The sequence below is a fragment of the Neodiprion fabricii genome, chromosome 3 (genome assembly GCF_021155785.1).
Source record: "Neodiprion fabricii isolate iyNeoFabr1 chromosome 3, iyNeoFabr1.1, whole genome shotgun sequence".
Taxonomy (NCBI): domain Eukaryota; kingdom Metazoa; phylum Arthropoda; class Insecta; order Hymenoptera; family Diprionidae; genus Neodiprion; species Neodiprion fabricii.
In genome coordinates, this window is record NC_060241.1 from 37,957,039 (window position 1) to 37,977,060 (window position 20,022).

At 42.2% G+C, this 20,022-nt stretch overlaps 2 protein-coding genes across 2 annotated transcripts in view; one reads left to right on the forward strand and one right to left on the reverse strand.

Annotated features, from left to right (window-relative positions):
- LOC124177175 overlaps nucleotides 1-15,488 on the reverse strand; it is a 28,245-nt gene extending 12,757 nt beyond the window's left edge. The window contains exon 1 of the mRNA XM_046559269.1: nucleotides 15,030-15,488. The gene's annotated coding sequence lies outside the window, so the exon portion shown is untranslated. The remainder of the gene's footprint in view (nucleotides 1-15,029) is intronic.
- The window catches only part of LOC124178330, a 40,467-nt gene that overhangs the window by 1,365 nt on the left and 19,080 nt on the right, over nucleotides 1-20,022 (forward strand). The window lies entirely within an intron of this gene.

Sequence of the window (20,022 nt, forward strand, 5' to 3'; positions counted from 1 at the left end):
TGTAAAAAATGCTCTGACTTTGAGGTCACTCGAAAAATTTCCATTGCATTAACGTCGAGAAGTGTGTGCGCGGAGGAAACGAACCAGCAGAATTGGCGAAAGCGAATTTGAACCAGACGTATCGAGGCTCGCACTAGCGTCGATTCGTGCCCACTTTTTTGCACAATCCATTGGAAGCAGAGAAGAAATATTTTTAGTGTCTAGACTCTTACGCCGCGCCGTGTAGAGGCAGTTAGATTTTATCGATTTGAGGCAATTCGGTTTTCCTACCTTCTACGCATCGCGACATTTTTTATGGTTAATACCGTCTTTATCACGGGCGTGCGAACCTTCGAACTGGCTGGTCCACTTCAACCGGACCATTATTCGAACTATCGAAAATGACAAGCGTGTCTCCAATCACCTGGACTTCAAGAAGCTCGATTACGTTTCTTCGCGACGTCAATGACCGATCGTCACCCTGCCAAAAATTAAAATGGACCACTCCTCGGGCTGAGTTTTTTGCAATCAGGTTTGCTCGATCGATCAATGCTCTCCTTTTTCATCGAGGATCTCGAGGACGGCTCGCGTCTGTGGCCATCGTCTCTTCAAGTATGTCGCCTAATGGATTCTTACTGATAAATTGGCAACGGAGATTGTTACGGGCCGTGGACAATGATCTGTGCGACAAATTATTCTAGCTGGTGTAAAAGGAAGAACTCTTTTCGAGAAGCTGTTCGTGGGAAAACGAATCGAGCCGGTCGACTCTAAGGTGACTTCCATTGCTAAGGTGCGCATTGCGTGATGTGCGTGTGGGACAGTTGATGAAAATCAGTCGTATAATATTAGGTACTCACTGTCTTCGTGAGTCACGGCCGGCCGATTAGACTTAATTACGCTCCATTGAATCTCCGTTTCTGCGCGATGACGTATTCCAAGGCTTTGATATCCGGCAAAGCAGAGTAAACATCGTTAGAGCGGTTCCGAAAGAAACGTTTGCAATCAGCACGCAGTGACGAGCGGCATGGAATTGTCGAATTTTGCATTTTTACTATCTCATCGACAAACCGCCGAGAGTAAACTGCAGTTACGGACGCATCGGGTTTGGTCACATTACTGAAAACCATCAACTGGCCGGACAATTGTTCTTTCAATATAGACTGCTGAAACTTGCACAGCCTTTGAATATCGAGACCATGTATTTACAAACGGGTGTTAAAAGTCGGTTGTTATTCAACGAGGAAAGTGACATCACTGTTCTTGAATCACGTTAAATATTCACGCATGTCGTCGCTGATTGAATCGCTTGGATAAATGAATTACCTGAGCATGATAATTTAGCCGGTGTCGCCGCGGTTGTGAATTTGGATTCTGCGAAGCGACCGACAATCAACTCTTGCATTCAGAATCATTTACACTTTTGTTTCTCGTAAAAGTCTTACGCGTGTTCACGGCCCTGAATCAGGCATGCCGTAGTTGTAGGATTCGTTACGGTGAGTCAGGTCAGAACAACACGTTCATTTGAATACCGTGCCTCAGGACTGTCAATGAAATGAGTTGATTCATCCAAGAGTTTTCGCGGAAAATTCAACGTCACTTTTCCCGTAAACTGACCACGCATCACTGCTCAAGAATTTTCATTACTGAGGATTGTGTTTTATCACGGCAGAGAGAGTTTCTGCTTTTTCCTTCTAATTAGGTATTACGAAGTGCTGATCCAGAGTTGTTCGTAGCTCTGCCAACTATCGTCGTAACGACGCGTTCACTGCGATTTACCCCAGCAGCTCGTGACGTTAAGTGATCGTTGAACTTGGTAGTGGCTGTGAAGTTCACGAAGCAAATCCGAATGCCCCATTGGTTGAAGTTATATCTGCTCGGGAAATCACCGATACCTGCATTAAATTCACCGCAATCAATAACCGCGATACGTGATACAGAAGTAAAAGTCCTCCAATTGGAAACACGTAATTTCAGAATAGCGCTAATGAGATCGAGGGTGGAATTTCATACAAGTAATTCCATCTGCTATGTATACCTTATATATATATTTTATATATCTTTTGCACCCGGGAGTAACCGAGTCAATACTTTCATCCAAGCTTTCCTCCATAATTAATACCTAGATATGTAATAGATAGCTAGCGGGTAAGTTTTATTACATCTGATTAAACGACAGGCAATTTCACGAATGCGAGAACAGCAAGGTGTTCTTAAGTGAAACTGAACGGGAAAGCTTGTCTCCGTTCGAAATATCGTCAAAGTTATCTTTACCCTGTTTCAATCTGATACAGTATACGTATATCAGCGTCCCTTTCGCCATAGAACAGAAGCTTACGTTCACCAATCCAATTCGAAAAATCTTGTCATCCGATTCAGTTTCTCTTCTCTTCGTCGAATCCACGAGTTAAAGTACGGTTAAAAAGAAATGAATGAGGACGATACGAGGCGGGAAAATTACGTAGAACATAAAAATGAGCTCGAGGCGCGGTTGCACACAGCGTTAGTCGATTCCTGAGCATGAGATTACGTCGCCTCATTCAAGACCCGCGTTTGCCTAGCCATGCAGGTGTGAGAGCGATAAGGTATCTCTCGCCTGGGGAGCTTATTGTTGGTTTACACGCGTTACTCGCTGGATGACAAACGCTATATACATCTATGGCTCAAGAATAATTGTCACGCCTAATGTAAACAATGAAAATGGCGTTTCTCAGGCTGCTTGTGTGCGTGTGTTTTTCCCTGTGGGAAAAACCGGGGCAAAGACAATCGAGACAACCGAGTCGCAAGGCGCGTTACGCAACGTCCAACTCGACCTGCGAGAAGAAGACGCAGTCGACTACGACGACGACGACGATGATGATGATGATGTCACCGTCGCAAACGGAGCAGACCTGCAGACTGCATGCGACGCAAATTTCGCACTACTCGAGTCCAACAACACGTGCTGAAATCGCGTAAACAAAACGGTCTTGTTTGACTTTTGTAACGGTTACCCACACCGCTGTGTGAGCCTGATTTCCTCGTGAATATACCATTCGGAGTCCAATGATGATTCCATTCGCTCTGTCATTCACGTTCGATAAAACCACAGTCTACAGAAACCTCATCGACGACTGTAAGGGTTGCCACTGCAGAGCAAAGGGCACGAGTTCAAGATGAACCGTGAACTCGTAACCCTAATTTTCACCCTCTTGACTCGACTGGAGATGGTCCTGATCAGGACACGGTGAAGCTGAAAGGGTGTAACGATCACTTCGTTGAAACGTGAGAGAGAATTTCTCGCGCTCCATCTCGCGCAGTCTGTAGGAGTGGGATTCACCCTTGGGTGGAAGGCTTTCAAAGCGAGATCCAATGCGTGTCTGCGAAATTTAAACGCCGTGCGGTGAAACTTTAATCTTCCGAAACCGCAAAGTATCCCGTGGCATCGGAAAAGCCCTTTGCGAGACTTGCTGGACGGGTGGATGCAGGCGATAAAATTTCGCGTGTATAACGACGTCTGGAAGCCGAGGCGACGAGAAGAACGAGAAAAAGGACAAGCTGAAGCAGAAGCGGGAAGCCGGGAGAAAAACTCGCCGACGATGAAAGAGGAACGCGTTGCTTCTCTTCTCCGGGGTCATCGAGCCGGGTGCTGCGGTTATCTTGATGACGCAAGCTCCACCGGATATGGAACAGACCCCGAGGGTTAAGAGCCAGTAATGAATTAATAGGAAAGCTAATGACTCATTAATTCGTGAGAGAAATACAACAGCGGTCTGCATCAGTCGACTTGCATACCGCAGTTTCTAATTGAACGGAACTTGACTTGGAGGTCGAAAATGACAGGACAAAACAGTAGAGAGTACAAAAAATGTCACCCGAAACTGAAAGATTGAGGAAAACTCCGCGAAATGTTGATACAAAAAAAGTGCAAATTGAAGCGTGAAATTTTTATTGCCATCGCTGCGCTATCTGACCAGAAATTATTATACGTTCGTGAATTGACAGGTGCAAGGGAAAAGATGAGGGAAGAAAAGGGAAGGACGGATGTTCCGAAACACCGAGGCCATTGTCCGGAGAGGTTGATCGATCCCGGTGTCGAAGAAACCGGCGACATGCTTTCATTCGGTTTCCCGCGAATCCCTTGAACCTTTTTTTTTATCTATTTTCTGAATCTCGAGCTAATTGCCGTTTACAGTAATTGCAGGAGAAATTGATCACTTTTTATTCTCCGACGAGGTGCGAGCGAGTCTGCAGAGATTATCGCGCTAACGCGAGACAATTGGCAGAAATGAAAAGAATTTCCGTTGCCATTCCTGCGGTATGTTTGCAAAATAGTAAAACAGAATGAATATCCATGTACTGCGAATGGCCGAGCATGGATTTAGGTGAGAGAAATTGTAATTTACGCATCATGTACGAGTTTCTAATTTTCTAAAATCGTATGTTATTAAATGTAGAATAAAAATCTCCGCGACGAGAACGTCGAACGTGACGTCAAGCCGAAACGTCGACAACGCGCCAATCGGATCGTAGCACAGCGGTAAATTTGGATCTTTAAATATCTCGTTAATAACTTTGGCAATATTACAGATGAGATTACGAATCTCGTTTCACGGCCTGTAATTCTCACAAGTCAGGCAAAGTTGGTCAATATAACCGGGTTAATTACCCACCGATTATTACTCTCGTTTTTTGAGAGGATATCAGGTGCGAGTTACGAGCTTTGACAAACGGGGGCAAATACGGATTTTTTCAGAATTGTTATAGATCGTTATAAAATGCAATTTTTCAGGCCGGAAAATTTCCCAGTACGAGAAATCATTTCATTTTCGCCATTTCGCAGAATAAACGATTGATTCTGGCAGGGGTAAAAGGAATTTTATATTGTTTCAACTACCGGTATAAAGTGCTTTTAGATCACAAAAGGAATAAAACGATGATTGCCAGTTTAATACGAACAGTAATTGTTGTACATCCGCAGTGCGGAATCGAAGCGAAATTGATACGCATTCAGCGAGGATTGTTCGAATCAGGAAAAATGGGTAATATTTACATGCGCGGTTATTATAAATGGCGGATAGCTGATGGGAATTTTTATTGTCCCTCGTGTACATTAATCGTTGACAAAAATAGAGGAAGCAGAGAATGTCGGGAATTTTTCCGGGTAAAAAAAATCAACCCGCGTCGGATCGTACAATATAATTGCTATCGACGATATTGGGGAATGAAAGTGGATGAAAACCGGATGAGACTTGCAAATGAAACCATGGCATAGAGTATATTTAGATCTGAAGTGGCAACACCGAGAGGAAATAGGTTGAGCGAAAAAACGAGGTTGAAACGACCTGTTAAAAAATTCCATTAGGGAATGTAGCCGAAGGGTCTTATTGAAGGGTCGTACAGTCTGACTCGAAAGTAGTCCCCGCATTATTAGACTGCTGATTTGGACTCTCGAAAGTGTTTCTTTACCTGTCCGAAGTCGCAACGATAATCAACCGAAATATTTGACCGTAATTTTCACCTCCTTGTCCGTGCCGAAAATGCATATAATCCAAGAGTCACGACGTCACTTTATACCTGTTGGTAGCTACTCACTTAGCAAGGTGGCGCAATCCTGAAGAGCGGACGTAAGTAGATCGCGACCCAATTACCTTGCATTCAAGACTTCTCCTTATTCTTCTTCTTCTTCTTCTTCTTCTTCTTTCCGAGCGAAATTGCTGACCCAGTCTTATAGCTGAGAGCAGCCGGCAAGTTTTCCTCTTCATTTTCACCTCGCACTCTCAAGACCGCGCACATTCTTCTCTACCGTCATTCAGTCCATCGCTTGGAGACCTTCTGGCGGTCCCTGAAATGGACGGTCCCAGAAATGGGTACCGCAAGGTATCGCCTTGAGTAATGAGATGACATCTGGATTTTCGAGTCTTCTCGATCAAATCCCTGGAATGAATAATCCTCACTCGACCGAGCAGCCTCTTGTTCAAAGAACGTCACAGCTCGGACTTCTCTCTGTTCATTCCCATTTCATCCATAAACCCCCGTGTTTCATCTCCTCGATTTTTGTATCCAATTTACCCAGGACCGGCGCTTGGTCCCCAAGAATTTCTGAGCCACTAAATATCCGTCCATGAGTCACAGGGTGATCCCTTCAAACGGACAGTCAGTGGCAGGTAGAATTTTTATTTGTATGGGAGGGTTTCCAACCTGCGCAGCTTCTTTGTCCTTTTCGTTTCGTCGCTTTCGTTCCCGTCCGACTGCTATTCGTTCATAAATTCCTTATTCTCTTCGTCTGCGCGTTTTCTCAAATAGTTACAAAAAAAAAAAAATTAGAACTTTGGCCAAGTGTACCCTCATAAACCTCGCGAGAAACGCTCCCCGAATAATCAAATGATCCACAACTGATGATCGACGATTTTTCTAATTACGGGTACAGCAAAAGGGCGGAAAACGAAGTATTGTAAGTAAATGTTTTCACACCTTGCGAGAGAATTCAGCGATTCTTCGGCCGAGTCCCCATTTCACTCTGTTTTTCCATTCATATCGTGGACTTCATCGACTTTCGTAGGGATTATTTTACGACGGCTATGAAAGGGAGTCGAGACGAGCTGCAACCCCGTGTGAAAATATTCCAGTTTCTGAGCGGGTCTCTTTCTCCTCGTCTCCTCCTTCCTCTCCTCTCTGTCTATTCCCTTTGGAGTATTTATTATCCTCCTCGAGGCTTTGGATTCAAGGTCTACGTGGGTCTGAAAGCAATTGACCAAGTGCATAATTCAAAATGGCCCCGTATTTTCTCAACGATGATATATTTCCTCCGCGTTGCTTTTCATAAAACTAAGCGCTGATAAAACCAACACGGCCACGGTAATCCTTGTTAGCCGAGTCTTTTCCCCTGAAGTGGACACAAGGAATTATCAACGAATCGAGAGAATATGTCAGCCTGCGCAAAGCCGCCTGACCGAAACGAGATAAGCCGAAAAATCTCCGCTTTTCTCTTCCCTGCGAAATATTCAATTTCACGAACGCACTTGACCCTTTCACTCCATGGAATTTGCACAACAATTTATAGCGCCAAAGCTGTTTCTGTTCTTTTAATTACTTCGAACTCACTGGCGCTTTACTCTTCGGTGGAATTTTCCCGGTTCTAATTTACACGGCCCTTGAATTACTAGGTTGAAATAATCACCGTGATTAATTTTTATCCGATCCCTCGGTGTGGATTAAATCTTGTTAATGAACCACGTTGCGATTATTCTTCGTCGGCGCATCAATCCTGACTGCACGTTTTTCAGGTGTAAAATACACACGCCCAGCATTTGGTTCCACGAATTTGGGTTACCGATGGCCAATTCTTTACCGCCTTGAAAACCGGTCAACGAACTTCTTCGCCGGAGGCTTAAAAGAAGCCGGGATAATCGAGCCGCGGTCCATTGGCGAGAAAGTTTTGCACCGAGCTGCTGTTGCATCTGAATTCAAGAGCCGCGTCCGGAATTTGTATTCTTTTTACTCCGTTTCTCTTCCGATTTATTTACTCATTTTCCTGTCGCATAAACGGGAATGTTACGGCCTCTTCTATCGTTCCTGCAAACATCGCAGTTTATGCCATCGAGTTAATCCTTCCTGGCGATTAAAGTCTTACGCTTACGCAGCGGACACTCAACGGCGACTTTGTATTTTTACGACGCTGATTGCACTCACAAGATTGGGACAAAGAGTTTGGCCGGAGAGATATTATTGCGTAAATGAGAGTGAACCGCGTTTGATTTAAACAATTTCAAGGTTTGACATTTTTACTTCACATCTGCTGTTCGGTTGATCACACACGTGCTTTTACATTCCGCATAATTATATGTATACGTGGTACAGACTTATGTAAAATTTTCCATAAATTTGCAATATATTTGAAAGTGTGTTACGTTTTGTCGATAACGAATCGGCGTGTATTATAATTACATTGACTCGCGTGGCACACTAAAATTGAAAAGTGCCGAACGATTCTGGCGATCAACGGATGAAACGCGCCGTCAGAATCCTAGATATGGAAGAAATTTTATTATAAGTACGAAAGACAGTCAAACTTTTCATACGCTTTTTAAAATTTCTCGTTTACGTAATTATGCATTAGAGAAATGAATACATCTCATCGACTCTGTTTCGATCCAATAAAAACTGGAGCGAGAACTCTCGGCAGTGATTTTAAACTCCAGACGATCGCAAATGTTTAAAACTTTTAACGCGCAGCGTAAAAACTTCCCGAAGATTAGTTCATACTCCGCGGAAATATTCTGGCGAAGAAATTTTCCGTAATGAAAATCAAACAAAGTAACTCGGAGCGCTTTCGGAAGTAAAGCTGACGGATCGTTTCGAGCTGACAGCGAGTTTCTGGAATCATGGCTTGGCCCGAGATCCCTCTACCTTCGGAACGTGACGTACCTGCCAGAGGTCAGAGGTCACTTGGTGTGCCACTATAACTTCTCAGCTCTCCAAGATCCACGAGACGACGAACTGCGATGTTAGACGCACCAAGAAGAACCGCTCGCTCTTCGCCAAGACGTTCAAGTTCCTACCACGTGATTAAAGTAGCCTCACCAACGGTTTCCAAACAGCTGTAAGGAACCGTCTACCAAAATCACAGTGCATAGACGACGATGTACACCGAATCGCTGATCGTCGTGATCCACTTTCCTTCGCGATGCGGTTACTTCATTACGTTTCATCATTCGGTAAGAGAGACGATAATTCTTATACGTGGGTTTTTGAAACCACTGCACTTGGGAATGAATCGTTCTATTTTGTTTTATTTTTCGCAGGGGAATGTCAGGTAGTATATTCATCCATTTGCAAGAATAATCCATTAATTTTCATCGCGTTGCTTTAGCCAGATATATCACTTTTGAGAATATATTACCAAGTCTGAATAGTCGACGAGTAAAAAGAATCATCAATTTGAAGGTTTGACTACTATTTTTTCATATTTAATAACGCAGATGTCTCGATGCCAAATCGAAAACTTATCTGATGTCGATTGTTTACATTTCGGAATAACTATTACTCGAGGTTTGTTCTGTGGAATGCAACCATTCATGCTTCAAAGTTCATTAAAAATAACGTAAACCAAAGCATGAGAAGTCTAGGATTGGGTTGAAATTTTCTGCACATATCGTTTTGAGTCGTTGAAATCCAGGATCAAGCTAATCTTTGTTCCGGGACGAAGTCATCAACGAACATCGATGAACGAATGAACCGAAGCATGCAACGATACTGAATTCGGTTCGTTGGGATTTCGGGACCTACGCGAATCAACTTACGATCACTGGAATGAAATTTTCCATCAAAGTGAACGGAAGGTTTCCCGCAGTAACGTAATTTCCGACTACACACACGATGCAGGCCAGGTAAGATCGATTCGTAATTCAAATTAGATTGGAACCGGTACGGAATGAGGTCTGATTGCCGGGGTCAGCGTGCTGCTCTCCTCTCCTCTCCTTCCCATTCGAAAAATAAGGACGCTTGTGATTTTCGAGGAGTTAACAATTCAACGATTCGTATAAACAGAAGTAGGTGTCCGTCTTAAACTCGTGGATTACCCGCGCCATGAAACGATAATGTTATACATATTCCTCATTGCTCAACGTATGTTTTGTATCTGATGATAAATGTTACGCGTATAATTCATTTTATTCGTGTTATATTTTTTCTTCCTTTTCCTCGTGTAATTTGCGATACTTGATTAATTAGCTGGAAATATGTGCATGACTGATCCCTCGATCTTGGACTCCAGTAAAAATAGTCACGTGGAAATTTGTCTGGCTAAAGATTAACACAGAAACGATTTACATTCTACACAAAGAAATGAGATTTCGTAATTAGTACAAGTTGGACTTACTAAACGATTAGTCTGAGAAAAGTTATGCGCTTCGAACGTATCCACGAACTGATTAACTTCAGTAAACTCAGTTTTCTTCTACGTGATTCAAACTATTATTCACAGTTCTGCGCAAAGTGTTTAATAAATCGCTGAGTAATATTTTTTCTTGTAAAAAATTACTACCTTTTTCACCATATTTGGCTTATTTGAATAAACAATATCAGCGGACTCAGCGCATAACCTTTCTACCCTTCTTGTTCCCGAATGAATAATGGAGGTTCAAATTTTCACGTGAAAAATAAACGCAGAGTTAGTTTTTCAGAAATTACAGGGCTGGGTTTAACAATGAAATCACGTGATGGAAACGCGATAAATACTCCAAAGTCCGTTATATCCAAGCAATTTGTTTTCGTCACGCGTGTTTCGCAGTTCCTATAATTCCTAATATCCGCGACAAAAACGGTCTTTGTTGACAAGAAATTGTGGGTGCAGCTCGGCGGCTAGGATTACATCAGAAAGCTTTGACAAATTATCGGACAGAATTTCCTTGCGGCTTCGAGAAGTCGGCGTTCGACTGCAACTCAGGCCAAACGGCGAGCAGTCGTATTCCATCTTGATTTGCTCGTTCCTCCCGGATCATCCCTTTATCCCACAAAATATACGCAGAGCATTGATTTTGTGCCAAAACGTCGGCTGAGTTTCGACGCTATTGTTACACGGTTTCATGCGGTCGGCATGCGATAAGCCTGCACGGAATTCCGTTCACCGCATCAATCATTTTGCTCACTGTGCTGCTCGATTAGTTTGCTGGACACAAATGCATTTTGATACCGTTGCTTATGCTGCAAGGTTGCAGGTTTTAAACCGGAAAATCCTGCTTAAAATTAATATGAAGCAGATAGTGACAATGTTCCTTCGATGAGGAAGAGGGGAACGTTTAACTTCTGTAATCGTATGTTTTTTCAAGATTTTTGTTATAAAACAAAAATGGAACACTCTACCGAATTAGTATAAATCATATCTCAAAATATACGATGTAAGGTACATTGACAAATTTTTTTAGACTATAATATTTCAAATTGGCGGCACTGCAGCTGCTGGAAGCCGGCACCTCAAATTTTCGTCGACAAGTACACAAAAATGAAATTTTATTGTTAAAATGCATTAATAAATTTTGGATGACGTAGAGAAGAGAAATCAAAATTAAAAATTGAGAATCATTGTTTTATTAAATCACTCATTTCTGTATAAAAATAAATAAAAAACCATGTCTGTTATTTTTTTAAAAAAGAAACTTGAACGTCATGTAATGGCCGGTAAGTTGCAAGATATTTCTAAAAAGTTTCATCTGAATCGTTTGAAAGATTGTAGTCTAAAAAAATGTATCAATATACCTTAGATACATCGTAAATTTTGAGATACGCTTTGTGTTAATTCCATAAACTATTCCATTTCTGTATAAAAAAAAAAGAATCTCGAAAAAAGGTAAGCTTACAGGAATTTCCTTCCTTAAGCTGTTTGAAATTAGCCACTCATAATTGAACAGGGCACTTGATCGTCGGTTCGATAATTTCGACGTGCAGGTGTATCAACGAGCTAATCAAATGGTCAAACCCTGAGCAAACAAGGGCTTGGCAACGACGCAGCTACCTTCAAGATGGATGAGAACAAGACGAGGGGGTTTGCGGAAGGTTTGATATCCGATTACGTTCACGTTACGCGGACGACAAACGTTGACTCGGTGTATTAATACGTCGCAATAATTATGTGTACATGATGTCAGTGTCCCGTGTGTGGGATGGATTTTCGCATTTATTTGCCGTAGATAAAAGCTTCTAGCCATCCACGCGGAGAATGACGACACGACATGCGGAAGAGTAAAATTAGGTATTAATAAACGAGGCAAATATTCGCGATATGTATAACTGACGCGTGAAAAAAGCCAATTACGAATTGAACGATCCCCCATTTTTTTTTTTTTTTTTTTTTAGACAAAAGTTGCGGCGACACTTTTGTCAAGCTAATTGCGGCAGGGTATTGTTGTCGCAAAGACGACAATTTAAAAGTAACGATATCTTGTAGAAGAGTCGAAATACCAAAATACAATTAAACAAACTATCGTTCAACTGACAAAAGGTTACGGCTCGTACTTATTACGCAGTTGTATAATCGAGTTGGCCATATAAGTGGAATGTGGGTATACCTGTGTTAAAGGATTGCGTATAGTCGGTACGAATGTCGTACCGCAAATGGGGTTTTGAAATCGGTGATAAAGAATATTACGAGATAAAGAGGTTGAAAGAAATAACGAGAGAAGAGAATAGACGGAACGGAAAAAATATAAATAAAAATGAAAAAAAAAAAAGAAAAAACCACTGAAAGTCTCTTTAACGACCTGACGAAATCGTTTGAAATTCGTTTTACGTGCGTATTCTATTTTATTTAACCTGCGTAGGTACGTTAAATGAGTACTGGCTGGGAACTATCTTGCAAAACTACTTAACATGAACTTCACGTGAATCGAATCAAGACTGTGCACTTAAAGAAATATCATTTCCCAAGCCTCAGCACCCTTTGAATCAAAACCTTGCCCGGTCTGATCCTATTTTCCTTTCAGCCAAAACCGATTCGCCGACTGCAGTATCTTTGCCTTGTGTTTGATCCGTTAATCGACGTATCGATCATCGGCTGACAAACGGTGCAGATTGGACCAGTGTACATAGCTGAAGAATAGACGCGTTTGCATCCGCAGCCGAAAGGAGCTGACACTAAGCACAGCAATATCGGCTGGTGTCAAAAGGCGATGTGGACATGTGGGCATCTCATTAAAAGTTAACAGAGTACGAATAGCAACACGGCATTACGAGCAGTTGTTCTAGGATTGTCATATTGACAGGAGAAATCAGAGCCACTGAATGGAGCGTGGCTCGGTGACGTGGGAATGCCGTTGCCTCTCGGTTGAGCGAGGATAAAAAAAAAAGTAATGCGAGCAAATACAGAGGGACAGACGTACGTCGGCTCATCTGCTTCTTGTTTATTCCTTTTTCCAATCTTCACCCGATAATCGAATGTACAAACCGAACGACGAACTTCGTCTCATCGTAGATTCGAAACTTCGGCTCGAATACACCTTTGAACATGTATTGAATTTACTCGACTGGAGATCTTCTCCTCGGAAGTATTGAAACTGTGACGAAGCCAGTCAATTATGGATTGTGAATGTATTTGCATACGAAAGCGGTCGGTTCTGAATCGTGAAGTAATCGTAGCTGGAAGATTTTTTAATACACGATAAGGCATTTTTTTTTCAAATGGAATTAACTCTTGGGATCACGATTCATCGGCATAAGCTGCGCGTGATGCTGTTATTGATTAGCTGATTAGTGACTACAAGCGGCTCAAAGAATCGACGCACAGTATTCACCGCACCCACGGATGGATCAAGGTGGTTCCGTCATTCGTCAGGCTCGAATCGATCAAATTTTACAACCAAAGTTCCGCGGTCATTGATCGGTATGCAAGGTACGTCCAACTCGTAATCACGCAATTTGACATCACGGAGTCCGTCAAGATCGTAAATCGTGTCGGCTGAGGTGAGATTTTAGGTGTGAAAGGTCACCGTATTCGTAAAGTACCTCCATCCAATGAGTGCGAGTATGACGAGCGATTGAAGATACAGCTGAAAGGGTCGAATGAATGAAATGGGATTTTAATGAAAGGGGATTAATTATCACATAGCCATATTGAAATTGCAAATAGGCGTCACAGATCGATTAACGAACGTGCGTCTTCGTGCTTACACGTGATGATATCGGCGAAAAAACATGACCAGCTTTCGCCGATTACTCGAATCTCGATCGATCTAATCACGAATCAGCATTCAGGTGGCACAAGGTATATTCTCAAATGAGGTGACTCTGCGAAAGATTAGAAATTGAAAAGAAAAGAGAAGCCTGGCGGTTAGCGGATTGAAATCTTACGGGAATCGACGATCCGCTGAAAACGGGTATCGGAAACTCGTTAGGATATACAATCCCTTGCCGCAAAAGTGCAAAAGGGGATGGGAATGAAAAGAGTATAATGGAAAACCCCAAGGTGGGAAAAAGAATACACCGACAAATCGTCGAGCAAAAAGGGACTTTTTTCAGACCGTCGCTGCGTTACTTTCCGCCACATTACGGTGTTTCAATATGCACGTTATTATATCCCATAAAGCGCAAAGACATGCGCGGCTGGACTTGCAATGCACCTGGGCAAAAAACGAATACTGCACCTATATCCAGGAGCACGTAAAGACGTTGAGAAGCGCATCAAAGCTAAACAGCGTCTCTTAACGATTCGTACAATGTATTTCGTTCCAATTTTCTTGTTCGAGGGAGAACGTGCAAAGCAACGATATTCACTTACAGAAAATCACCGCGTTGCTTTGAACAAGACTCGCCGATCGTTTCCCGCCGGTTATTCGTAGCAGGTATCGTTCGAACGGAAGCTATTCTTACGGGCACTTGTACCGGTTGTTACTCTCCAAGATAAAATCTTGGACTCGAGGCTCCGACTCTGCTCGAACCCGATCTTCTTATTGGTATTAATCGTTTCGGAGCAAAAAGTCGTCTCGCCTTTAAAGATCGAATGCCGACTATCGCATCGTTCCGTAAATCGTTCGTCCGTGGTTCCGAAATGGTACTCATCCATATAAATCGTAACGACCGCCACGAGCACGAGCCCCCGAATATTCAATGATCGAGCTAAACGATAGGGTTCCAAACCTGTAGGTACTGTCTCGCCAATAACAACCAGACAGGTAATTTTACGAGGACGAAGTTAGCAAGGTTACCGTACTGATGCATTTTTAGGAAAAATCGCTACTCAGCACCTTTGGCAATGTCCGAAATTTAGTGAACCATGATAAGACGTAAGACAAGACATACTCTTATTGTGAAAAGCCGACTCCTTTAAAACCATTCTAAAATTCTGCAATGATGATTTTTCCCTGATGCTTCATTACGTTAACGTTGCTAATTTCAGCATCATGTAATTTCACAGGGTTCATTTTACGGAGTAAAAATAAACTCGGCGATAGCAATGTGGGCGTCTGCTTTTCGCAGTCAAGCGATTGTGGCCATCGTGATCGGTATAAATAATTTTTTCATAACGAAGTAAAACCTTACAGGTTCACCATCGTCTAGATCAAGCTCTAGGATGAATTACTCACGGTTTCAACGGTCCGTTAACGAGGTTCGACGGTCGGCAAAGGACCAGATCTCCGCAGGACGAGCTGGTTGATCCTGATTAAAGTATCTCGCACGTTACTGGTGCGATGATCGCGTCAACCATGATAAACACACATTACAAAGTTTCGAAACAACCCCAGGAACGTACACCACACTGTTTGAAATCGTCCTGGCACTTCGATCGTAGCACAAATGATCGTCCGACTCGCTCCTCGAAGATTAAAAAGAGCCGAACTCTCGGTCGCTCGAAATTTTGGAAAATTACTTTCAGGCCACACTCGATCCTGGAACGTGGAACTCGATCTTCTCGGTTTGACGGATGGAAGAAGATAGCGTGGATACCTGCTTTCCTCGCGCGACTGACGTTCGTAGTCCGTACCTCCCGGTGGGTGACGGTGAACTGCGTCCCGCTAAGAACTCCGGCAGGCCGTCGAGCCGAGACCAGAACCCGGGCCGAGCCGGGCCGAAGCTGCGGCCGGGGATGGCGAACGGATCGCAAACTTACTCCAAACGGCAACGAAACAATGCCGATTCATTATGGAGTAGTTAAACCCTGGGTGATACCCTTCGTCGATGGGGTGGAAGGCCAGAGTTACACCTTGGCCCACGTGGCGAAGCGATCTTGATCCTCGTCTTCCGCCACTTCGATCTTTCGTCAGGATTAATTGCGGCGCATCCGCAGAGATGATTGGCTAGCTACTTTTCAACGCTCAGAATCGGGATAACACTGAGAGAAATTTTTAGTTCCGGTTACCGCTCAGACCTTAACTGTTTTCATTTTTTACCACAATCGAAAATTATAGTTCTGGGTAGAAAATGAAAATTAGTTTTCTAGCTGTTACCGAAAAGTCTTATAGTATCCGTTGCTATTCTTTCTCATTACGATCACTGTTGCTATATTTTCTTGCAACCGTTGCGGAAATTTAATGCTTGTGCAAGAATAAATTCACGTCAAAGCCTTGTTTAACTAAAACAGTAGAGTAAATCGAAGAAACTGATTTTGCGGTGCAATTACCAAAAAAGGATCGACGATAGCGCAAAATGGTTACGCGCACCTTAGAAACGAATTTCTATGGTCGGTTCCTTTTTTCCATCGTTAGATAATCGACCTGGTTTTTCCTGACAATCTATATTTGGATAATATTTTCGACTCGTAATTACCGCCCGAGCATTTACTGCGTATTATTTCTCATTCATTCGATCCCTGGGATTTTTAATTGACTTTGTTTTTTCATTATTCCGAGTAAAATGAGGCGATAAAGTGCAAATGCATATTGCCTAATTATGAATAATAGAATTCATAGGCACTTAAAGAATTGAGGAGAGGAAAAATTATTCCATTTCGCGTCTTAAACGGAATCTATTCCGACCTAATTGTATATTTAATCGACAGCGAACAATTGAAATTCAAGTACGGAATTGGTGAGTCAGACAGCCGGTTTTTTGTCTCAGGTTTTTCACTGAATCTATTAATGAATCCAATTTATCGCCTCGCGCCATGACCGATTTCCCATGCCGTTACATCCCGTCATCACATTTCTGCAAGTAATTCCCGTAAGTCAGTTCTGCAAGTGTGCAATAACTGTTATTGAATTACGCAACAAATTGCCTCTTCATTTTTCCTTTCACGCATATATAATAACAAAGTACAAAATTGTATTGGTATGTAAATTTCTAGCTGCTGGGAATATTTTCAAGGTTAAAACCGCAGCTGAATGCGTCGTTGCAGTCGATTGTACGACTTATGAGTTGCACAAGGTTTGCAGCCGCGAGCCAACTTAACGACCGACAAACGCGATAACCGATTTGCGAGAATTCATGCGACTTATACATTCTTTGCGCTTTACTAAACCAGTTGATGTTATGATTTGCAAATTTCAAAGTTCCTTTTTAACTTCCCGGTATTGTTTTATTTATTTATTTATTTTTTTTTTTTTTCAGAGCAAAAAGGAAATGATTGCAATCGCTCCGAAAGTTGAGTTTCCAGTAGATGTCGACGTTTCAAGATCTAGAAAATCACTTCCGACCACTTTTAGATGGACGTCTGTGTATATGCATGCATATGTATACGTGTGTGATAATTTATCTGTCCGATGATATATCGAGAACGAGTCATCGGATGTCGATGATTTTGTTCTCAATCGACGCGGCTATCCCAATCTCAGGATTGATTAGATTTTTATTTTTATTCGATCCGGTATTTTTTTAATTACTTTAATAATAAGATTCCAAAAAAGAAAATGAAAATGATAATATCTCGAGAATAGGTGAATGGATTAGAATGAAAATTGGTACTGTTATATTTTTTGGGTCGATGATCTGATAATGAATCCAAGCTCACACTTTCAAAATTCGTAATATTCGATCTATTCGATCCAGTGGTCCAAAATATAAAAAAAAACGTTAAATTTTAACGTAATACGATAGCAGAAGGCTTTAAACCGTCAATTACGAATCTGAATTTGTAATTCGAAATTTGAATTAGATCATGGTATTTTTTTTTTTGTTTTTAAACTTGGAACCTGCGGTGCGAATAGGGCAAGTTCGTGGGCAGCCTAAGGTCGCTTGTTCTTTCTAAAGTTCATCTTCTGTTTGTTCATCGATTTCAGTGAATGCCGGTTCGTGTTTTCGCCCGCATGATGAAGTTACACGTGCGCAAAAACAATCAAAAAGGCGGTTTTTACTTTCGTTTGATAATCAGTCCGACCTAGTATTGTTACCCGAAGGTATGTAGGCGGTTTTGAGAGTGTGGGCAGCTCGGTGAGCTGCTTTGTTAATTAAACTCGGCTCAGTGCGCTCGGTGAATTCGTTCGAATTAGGGCAGCCTTCTAGCCCTCCTGCAGGTCGCTGTGCTTAGACGCGTTTTACGGCTGATAATTGCGCGTTGAATAATCAACGATTATGCGGGATCGTCGCGTCGACGGAGAGAAAATAAAACGAACCAGGGAAACTCGATTCATTATTATAGATACACGGAGAGAATAAAAGTACAGATTTTACTCAAGACTGTTGGAAAAAAGGGACACGTCAGGTTTTTTGGTTAAATATACTTTCCAAAGTGCGGATTTTACCATAAAAATAGTGAAAATTAATCTGTGCAGACTAAAATCTACTACAGTAACAGTAGAAACTACAGTCGACGTGAGCATTATTTGTCAAAAATCTTAATGCGTCCCTTTTTCCCTGTAGTTTTGGTAAAAATCTGTTATTTTATTCTATTCGTGTAGGGAAAGCATATTTTTTTTCCTCACTATCGGTATCTCGGTACTCAAATTTGCGGAAGTTCATTTTGAAATTATAATGGGAAAAACATCGTGAGTTTCATCATCCTCCAAGTCTTATGGAAAAAGAATGAAACTACTACTTTCACGAATACTAAGAAATACTTCATGGCATCTACCTCACACTTAATTCTCGTCCGTAAACCTGGATCATCGTGCTACGACTTCTTTACTACAAATGATTGATAATATAAAATTATCCGGTAATAATTTTAATCGCGTCGTTGAAGCAATTAGGTAACGACCTTTATAATTTAAGACTTGGTTGCGTGAAGACGGGAGGAGAAAATAACGAAGAAAACGACAATGCGAAATGTTTAAATCTGCTGACTCGTGAGCTGACAAAGTCACGACTGACCACCACCACAGACACGCATGTGTCTTCCGATCGCGGCTTGGCCTGGATTATGAGCCTATAATTCCACCGACCCACGTGTTGACTGAAGCGTTTCACCACAGTCATTATTTCGATGATTTATCATTTCTCTTTTTCACCTCTGTCTCCAATAAAATGCACGGTTATAGGTTTTCCTACAGTTTACAGTTTCAGCAAAATATTCTCACGCATGCAAGTATAATCGAATATTCACGGTGACGATGAAACGTGTGAATCGGATAAAACCTATTTTCCAATTTTTCCCGATCCTTAGTGACTTTACGATAAATTACTTCAGCCTTCCAATCGCACATCACGAGTCCAAAACAGGTCACAAAGAAGTTGAAAAAACGTTTAATTTCTCGGATGCAGAGACATGGAAGGTAGTCGTCTTTTTGAAACATGCAAAAATGTTGAAATTAAAAAATCGACCCAATATTTCAAGACAACCTACCGAAGCAAATGATTCGTAATTAAAAAGGCTGTCTACATTCTCCTTTTTACCCCAGCGCACCGAGTTTGCGCGTGGAGACAGAAAGACATCGGACATCGTACAGCCAGTCATTTTCAATTGAGATTATTGCCTTTGTTGAAGGCACGAGGATGACTCGGCACTGGGTAAAACGTCTGCTGCAATTGATGGAACCGAACGTAGGTGATTTCTGGGCGCCGGAGCGACGCCGAAGCATTAAGCCCTTGGAGAAGAGCTTAACCGGTTTGAATAATGAACGCGTGTGACGGGGATCACCCTTTTTTGCACCCTCGTCTCCTGCGAGCGGAGATTATAATTGCGTAAAACGCGTGGATAATTTTCGGCATAACGAAGACGTCTGCAGCGGATCATCGTCGTCCCGGTGCTGCGTTTGTTTATACCTGGCGTAATGTTAAACAGCACGTTTCTCGCCCATCAGGCGCGTTTTTTTGTTTCCGCGTCTATTTATACCGCGTATTTCTCGCTCCTGCGTCGCAGTTTGCGGTAGAAAATCCTCACCGCAAAACATTTTCAGCGGTTGGGTTAAGACTTTCGAGGAATCCGCGTATGGAGGAAAATTTTTCCTCTCGCTTAACCGTGTGCGAGATTATTTTAAAATCTCATTTCAGCTCCTCCTTGGACACTTTTTCGGGTCCTGTTAACGGCGTGGTTTGTTTCTCACAGGCATTAGCATCGTGGAAGCTTTTTCGGAGACGCGGAGAGCTTTTCAAGTTTATCCAGCAGTTCGCCTGGGCTTAGCTAATTTCATTTCGAAAGGGTCGAGACCTCGACATGACGTCTCGGAACTTTTACGTCGAGCAGATAAAAAACAAACCCTTTTTTCG